We start from the raw sequence: 7,663 nt of genomic DNA on the forward strand, positions 1-7,663 counted from the left end.
ACTGACACACACACACACACAGACTCACGAAGGACTCACACAATCCCAAGAACACACACACAACACACCCAGAGGGACATGCTAGCCCAACCCCCAAAGAGAGAAACAATCACACCCCCAGCCACACTCACAATCACCCCCCACACACCATAATATTCACAATCGTGCTCAGAGACACAACTGCACACAGTTCACTCCCACTGCTCCAAATACAAGGACCTCCTGCCCCACACAGCATGTGCCAAGGCCTGTGGAACTCACTGCCACTGGACAGCTACCAATGAGAATGATCCCCTCGTGCTGGATCGTCTGCTTGGCCCCCTCTCGGGGTGCGCTGTGCATCATGGGTGGGGATTAGTGCAATGGCCTCGCACCAGGCAACGCAGAACAGACACCACACGCCCTGCCCTGCCTCACCTGAGCTGCTCTCCAGGTGCATTGAAGCCCAGTGCCCTGCACCTTGGCACTCCTGCCCCACAGGGGGTGAGCTGCAGCCCCACCACACTCTGCAGAGGGGAGACAGGTCAGGCCAGCCAGCCCTTGTAACATGGGGAAATCACCATCAGGGTCGACGGTATGGGGGCTGTGACATATGGAGAAATGGTTGTCACGCCGGCAGAAGGCAGCAGAGCATGCACACACACAATTGCAAACATACATGAACACATGCATGAATCCAGCCACACACACACAAACACCCGCACAAATCCAGCCAACACCAACACAAGCCTGGGAGCCAGGGGAGCAGAGCAGGCTGGGGCTGGGTCACTCCACTTCCCCCAGGAATTAGCCGGCCCCCCATGTCCCACGACGGCCTGGGGCCAGCCCCCTTCTGCTTCTCCCCATGGAGGCCTGGGGCCCCAGCCTGCTCTGCTCCCCTGGCTCCCAAGCTTGGGGGAGGGGGAACCGCCCCACAGCACTCGCCGGCGGCTGGGAGCCAGGGAGTGGACCAGGCTGGGGCTGGGTCACTCCACTTACCAGGCAGTGAGTGCAGGGGCGGGGGCCATGGGGAAGAGCCGGGCTGCCCCCCCTGCAGCAGCTCCCCTCCCCAGCTCACCTCCGCTCCACCTTCTCCCCTGAGCTCGCTGGCGCCGCTCCACTTCTCCCGCCTCCCAGGCTTGCGGTGCCAATCAGCTGTTTAGTGCCGCAAGCCTGGGAGGGGAGGAGAATCAGAGCAGGGGCGGCGTGCTCAGGGGAGAAGATGGAGCAGAGGTGAGCTGGGACAGGGAGCGGTTCACCTGCACACACACCCCCACCCCCGTTACTTGCTGTGGGCAGCCCTCCCCCCGCACCTCCCAGCCCCCTGCCCCAGCTCACCTCCACTCCCCGCCCCCCCTGAGTGTGCTTTTTGGTGCCCCCAACCACTTGGCACCCTGGGCGGCCGACTAGTTTGCCTAGTGGTTGCACCGGCCCTGGCCACTGCCTGTCAGCAGTTTTCCTCCTCCCCCTCAGTGAGACTAAATCTCCGCATCTAGACAGCCGGCCTGTCCGCTGCACCCCAATCCCCCATGCCTGAGCCTCCCTGCCAAAGCCCTGCACCTGGCTCCAGAGAATTAAGTCTCACATCTCACTGGGAACTCGACTTCTTGTGCCCAGAGAGTCTCGGCCCCCCTCAGTAGCTGACCTGAGAAACACAGTGTCTGCAAAAGCAGCAGAGTCGTGTGGCAACTCACAGACTAACAGACGTATTGGAGCATGAGCTTTCGTGGGTGAATCCCCATTTCGTCGGATGCGTCAGTGTCGGCCTTTTCCAAAGAAGTGCCTGGAGGGCCCTTTTTCTGTGTGACCACGTGGCCTAATGGATAAGGTGTCTGACTTCGGATCAGGAGATTGAGGGTGTGAGTCCCTTTGTGGTTGTGCTTGTGCAGTTTTACCTTTGGGCTGAACGTCCTGCTCCCTTCAGGGCTGGAACCTCTTCTTGGCTGCTCAGGCCAATGCTCTGGCTTCAGCTAGAGCCCCAGGAAGGAGTTGGGGGGTGGGCGTCACAAAGGCTGGGGCATGAGCCCCAGGTGCTTCCAGTCTCGCCTTTGCCCTTCCTGACTTGCCAAAGAAACTGGGTGGCTGCCCGGGCTAGTGTGTGGAGCAGTTTCCTCTTCCAAGTGTGCGCCTGTCCCTGTGCTTGAGGGGGTTGCTACATAGCACCTTGGGAGCCTGGGTGTTTCTCTGCTTCTCGCCAGCTGGGGAAAAGCCTCTTGGGGTAAAATCTCCTGCCCCACTGCCAAAGTCAGCACCTTGAGTGGGAATGGTAAGAGGCCCCACCAGGGGGGCTGGCCCTGCTTTCCTCCCATCTTCTGATGTTGGCCACAGAGCATCAGCAGCTGCCCCGCATGCTTCAGTGGGGGTTCGTCATGGCAGGGAGCAGCCTGGCTGGGTGTTTTTGTGCCTGTCTGAAGGCCGCACATAGGCATGGTCCTGCCCTCCTCTGGCCCTGACCTCAGTTGTTCTGTGGCTTTTAAGCCTTCCCTTGGAGCCGTCAGCACCAGCCGCCTCTGCTCTAGGTGCCCAGAGGAGGAGAGGTGCTGGGCTCTTTGATGAAGTGGGGGCTTTCTTGGGGTTTTCTGTGTTTTCCAGTGGGGTGCATGCACAGGGGGTGGGACTCAGTGTCTGTGGGTGTTACTGGTTTAACGAGGGGAGGGGAGAGGGAGTTTGTTGTTACACAGGACCGGAGAGGGAACCGGGACCCGGCCGATGGCCTGGAGGCTGGAGACCCCAGTGACCGGTGACCTGGTGACCCAGCTCAGGAGTCACAGCCAGTTCTGGCCAGTGAGAGGACAATGGGCTGCGGGGAGAGGACCCCGTGACCAACCTGTTCCAGCCAGAGGAGGGCAGAGAGGGGAGGAGGCCCAGGCCACCCTGTTTACCTGGAGAAAAGACAATGGACAGAGGCGGGGCCTGGGGCCGGGGATATCGGAGGCCCAGCTGGGAGCAGGGGGGCTCGGGGCTGGCGAGGGGAAGCAGGCAGAGCCCACCTGGCTGCAGGGGGACTGGGATGTGCTGGGCTGAGGGAGGCCAGGCCTGAGGCCCTGAGAGTTTCCTGTGCTGTGTTCAACTATCAATAAACCCTCCTGTTTTACACTGGCTGAGAGTCACTCCGGTCTAGAGAACAGGGGGCATCAACCTTCGGGGTTAGGAGGCCCAGGGGTCCAGAGCGTGGACTCCCTGAGGGGGCCCACGGCGAGAGACAGACGTGCTAAGGCTCAGAGAGGTGCGGCTCCAGGAGGTGGAGGGGCCTGACCCCGAGAGAGAGTGGACCCCCCGCGAAGGGCTGTCGCACTGAAAGGGGCACCCCCCACGGACCGCACGGGGCCAAGAGTGGGCAGGATCTGAGAGTCCGTGACAGGCAGTGACATCACAAAGGCCTTTTGCAGGACCTCAGACTATTGGTCAAAGGTGGTGGGGAGGTGGTGACCTCACAGAGAGATGCTGACATCAGCCAGGCAGGACAGGGGCGAGGGGCCAGGGAAACCTCAGAGACCCCTGTGGCTTTGCTTCAGCAAGTCTCCTTCTCCAGGTCTCTCTTTGAGGACTGAGAGAGTATTCGGGTTCAGGTACCTGAGCGCCAGGAGGAGCCTCTTTTGAGTTTTCTCCTTCCCTTTTAGTGATTTTACTAGAAAACAGCCATCCCTGTTTAGAAGGTAAGAGCCTCCTCGAGGGAAGGGGTGTCCTGGGGGAGTCACAGTTCGGATGCCGGTGCCCCCCATGTAAGGAAGTTCCCACCACCCTGCTCTGTGTTCGCAGGGCGGGAGAGAGCAGCATCCACGGCAGTGATTTGCTCCTGGCTGCTGGAGCAGAGCAGCAGGCTCAGCTGTCAGAACTTCCCAGAGCGATGAAAGGGGAGGGGCCCATGGCTCTGTAGCAGGAATGCAGGGCAGGCGAGTTCACGGCGGGCATTGTGGGATACTGGAAGAGGCCAGTTATGGTGATATAATGAACAGCAGCGTCTACACTGACACTCTGTCACTTTAAGTTTGCTGCAAAAAGCTCATCGAAGTGGTTTTATTTGGTCACCAAAACAGGGCAGTTTTGTCACCAGATGTGGCATTGCAGTGCCAACCGAGGGAGCATAGTGTGTTTTTCACACACCTGAGCAATATAATTCTGCTGAAATAACTTTGTAGTGCAGACCTGGCCAAAGATTCATACACACACAGCTTGCAAGAAAAACCTCACCTGCTGCTCTGCTTTGTGGGGCCCAGGTGGGGATGCAGGGAGTCAGGTGTGAGCAGACACTTTACTTTAGCCACAGGCAGGCACCATGGTTTAGCTGGTTAAAGTACCTGTTTTGTAAACAGGAGATGCTGGGTTCAACTCCCAGTGGTGCCTTGTTGAGATGCTTTTAGAGCACCTGGTATTGGCTACTGTCAGAAGATAAAATACAGAGCTAGATGGACCTTTGGTCTAGCCCAGTGTGGTTTTTCTTATGGTTTAAATTACACTCACTGGCACTGATGATAGAGTTACTGAAAGTTTGGGAGTTAAGAGCTGATAGGTCAGTGGTCCAAGCCCCACACGGATGGCCCCCTCCTTCTGGGACAGGGATGGGTCTGAGCTCTTGCACCAAATGCTCATTGTGGCTGCCAGAATCTGTGGGCAGCTCATTTAGTTTGCACCTAGGGTTGAGTCCTTGATTCACATATCAAGGATAACAACCCTTTGTTTCTCCTGCCCCAATAACATGGAGACTGGGAATCCAACACCAGCCACAAGTGATCATTTCGGCAAGCAACCCAAGCTATTTCCAACATACTGTGAAATCCACATGCAGACTCATACACGAAACCTTGCAAGAAAATCTTCCTGAGGGGGTCTGAAGCACCTGCTGCTGGAGGGAAGGAGGGAGCCATGGGTTGGGATTGAGGAGCAGCTTGAGGAGGAGGGGCCTGTGGGTTGGTTCTGAGGGGCACTGGGAATAGGAGGGGGCTGTGGGTTGGGACAGAGGAGAAGGGTGAAGAGGAGCAGGCTCCGGTTGGGAGTGAGGAGCAGTGAGCATAGGAGGGACTGAGGGTTGGGACTGAGGGGCACTGGGAAAAGAGGGGACATGGGTTTGGGCTGAAGAGCATCTTCATTTGGGGATCCAGCAGGACAGGGGAAGGCAGCGGGTGATTCTAATTCCTTAGGATATTCTGTGTGTTTGTCTGTAGGGAAGGAACATGCTCTATGCCCAGAGGCCTTTATTCCTCCAGGCTGCAAGGACAGAGGGGATGTCAAGGAGTTGTTCCTTCAATCCCCCCCACACAAAGGCCCTTCTTAGGAAAGGAAAATCCTGAAGAGAAAGAGTAACACCAAAGAAGACTCCAGAAAGTCAGATTTTTACAATCATAGTGAGAAGTTTATCACCTGACCAGGGACTTGAACCCTGGACCCTCAGATTAAAAGTCTGATGCTCTGCCAACTGAGCTAGCCAGGCTCACACAGGAAAAGTGCAAGTTGGTGCAGAGGTGAAGCTAGTCAAGAAAAAGCAAGCAGGAAACAATTGGGGAAACCTGCTGCTCTCTCTCTCTTCCCAGCCCTGGCCTGGCTGGGTATTAGTGCTGGTTAAAAAGACGGGAAAATATCGGCATCTATCAGCCTTTCATAGCTGTACAAGACTCAGGCACAATACAGAGGTGCCCATCTGCAAGTGCCGAATGGTTGGATTGGCTAATGCAACCTGTAGATGTCCAGGGCACACTGGGATATCGAGCCAAGTGTCCATCACCATCATCATTTCGAAGGGATAATGATAATGATGGGAAGGTTCACAACTGACTCAGCAGTTACATACAAAGGTGCAAGTTTGGCAGTTACATTGGGAAATTCTGGCTCCTTCTCAGGCTCAGGTTGGCCACCCCGGTCTAGATGTAGAAGTTACAACATTTAAACTTGAAAGAGGGGCCAATTTCCCCATCATTTCACACCTTTACATCCAAACACAATGACTTTCTGAATGAACCCTCCTCGTTCAGCCAGAAGATCTTGGGGTGGTTGTAGGAGTCACTGGATAAATTTCTCTGGACTCTGTTCTGAATCAGGTCAGAGCAGAGGTACCTAACGATCTAGTCTGGCTGTAAAATCTATATATCAACACCAAATATGGTGTGAAATTAATCCTCAGAAACGGCTGTTCCCCACCCAGACCCCAGCAAAGGGCTCTCCAAGGAAGGGGGCTGTTGAGGAAGGAAAGAAGAAAGATGTCCTTCTCTCCCTGGAGGGACTGGGCTCTGCGCTTTGGACAGAAAGGAGGGGAAGCAAATGGTCACATGATGGCAGCAGAACCTAAGAAATGAAACACAATAGGCTTCTGAGCATGTTGCTTCTGAACAGTGAATGAACCTGACTCCCGTACCATGAAAAGCCAAAAAGCCGTTTCTTTCTATGCCCGGGAGAAAAGAGTTCCAATCATTCCTGCCCGTTTACTTTTGAATTATTTTACATTATAAAGAAAATTGTAACAAAATTAGTCTGAACTTGAGCTGCCTGTTATTAAAAGCTGGTTCCCAATTCAGTTCCAACTGCCCTGCTAGAAACACCCCCAGGAAGAGGAAAAAGAGAAACCCCCACTGGGCACTGCCCTTGGCGCCAGGCTGCTGTCCTGGGGTGCGGGTGGGGACTGATTGTTTGCTGGTGAGGAGGGAGCCAGTAGAGGCCTCTGGTGCTCTGCTCCTAGCATCTGCCCGGCCCAGGCTGTCCTCTGCCTCAGCTGCTGCTCCCGGCCTGCTCTAGAGTCAAACACGCAGGGCCCCCAGGGGAACAGAGGCCGGGACAGGGCAGCAGCCTGGGCTGGGCTGGGAAGATGCTGGGAGTTCTCGTTCCCTGAGAACTGGCCTGGCTCCCTTCTCAACAGCAAACAAATCAATTCCACGTCCCCTCCCCAGAAAAACCAGCCTGGAGCCAAGGGCAGCAGGGGACGATTCCCTCTAGTTCCCACCAAGGCAGGAGAGAATCCAGGGGCTTTATATCAGAGCTTATGGAACTGACGTGGGGAAACCAGCCTTTAATAACAGGCAGTTCCAGTTTAAGCTCAGTGTTTTTAACAATTTTTACAACATTAAATAACCCTTCAATCCTAGTGTCACCATCCATAACATTGCTTCAGCCTTATAGGTTCCCAAGTACAAAACTAAACATCTCTTCAAACACAAGGGAGTGGAGATGAGTCAGTGTTCAGAGCCATCCCACATAAAAGAACCATGTTGTGGTACATACTGGCCCCATCATGTGGCCATCGCCTTTCCCTCCTCTCTGTTAAAAGTTTTAGTATTTTGCACAGAAACTTTCTTCCCTCAGGAGAGACTTGGGAACCAGGGCTGCCAGCCAGACAAACACTTTTAAGAGGAGGCATAACTTGTCAAAAAATGATCTCCCCTCTTCAGTTCAGTGACACCTTGAAATGTTACTTGTCCCGGCAGAGCTGGAGGATTGAAAGCAGCTACATCAAACCCCTGTGTGGCTCGCAGGAATGAACATAAACACTCCCTTGTATCTGAAGAGATATTTAGTTTTACCCTTGGTAAACTACAAGACTAAAGGGAAAGGCAGTGGTGCCAAATATATAGAGTGAAACACAAAACAATCGTCATAGTTATGCCCATAGTGATTGCAAAATCTTTCTATATACTTCTTATTATTTTCTCTGGTGTCTAGAGATTGACTAGACGTTGACCAAGAAATTTGGCTCTTGATA

The 7,663-nt window shown here is 54.5% G+C and overlaps 2 non-coding genes across 2 annotated transcripts; one reads left to right on the forward strand and one right to left on the reverse strand.

The window, feature by feature from the left end:
- The first annotated feature begins 4,249 nt into the window (after positions 1-4,249).
- Positions 4,250-4,323, forward strand: TRNAT-UGU. The gene has a single exon. It is a non-coding gene; the product is annotated as a tRNA-Thr (tRNA).
- A 1,011-nt stretch (positions 4,324-5,334) lies between these two features.
- Positions 5,335-5,407, reverse strand: TRNAK-UUU. The gene has a single exon. It is a non-coding gene; the product is annotated as a tRNA-Lys (tRNA).
- Positions 5,408-7,663: the final 2,256 nt, after the last annotated feature.

The sequence above is a fragment of the Mauremys reevesii genome, linkage group 12 (genome assembly GCF_016161935.1).
Source record: "Mauremys reevesii isolate NIE-2019 linkage group 12, ASM1616193v1, whole genome shotgun sequence".
NCBI classification, from domain to species: Eukaryota; Metazoa; Chordata; order Testudines; family Geoemydidae; genus Mauremys; species Mauremys reevesii.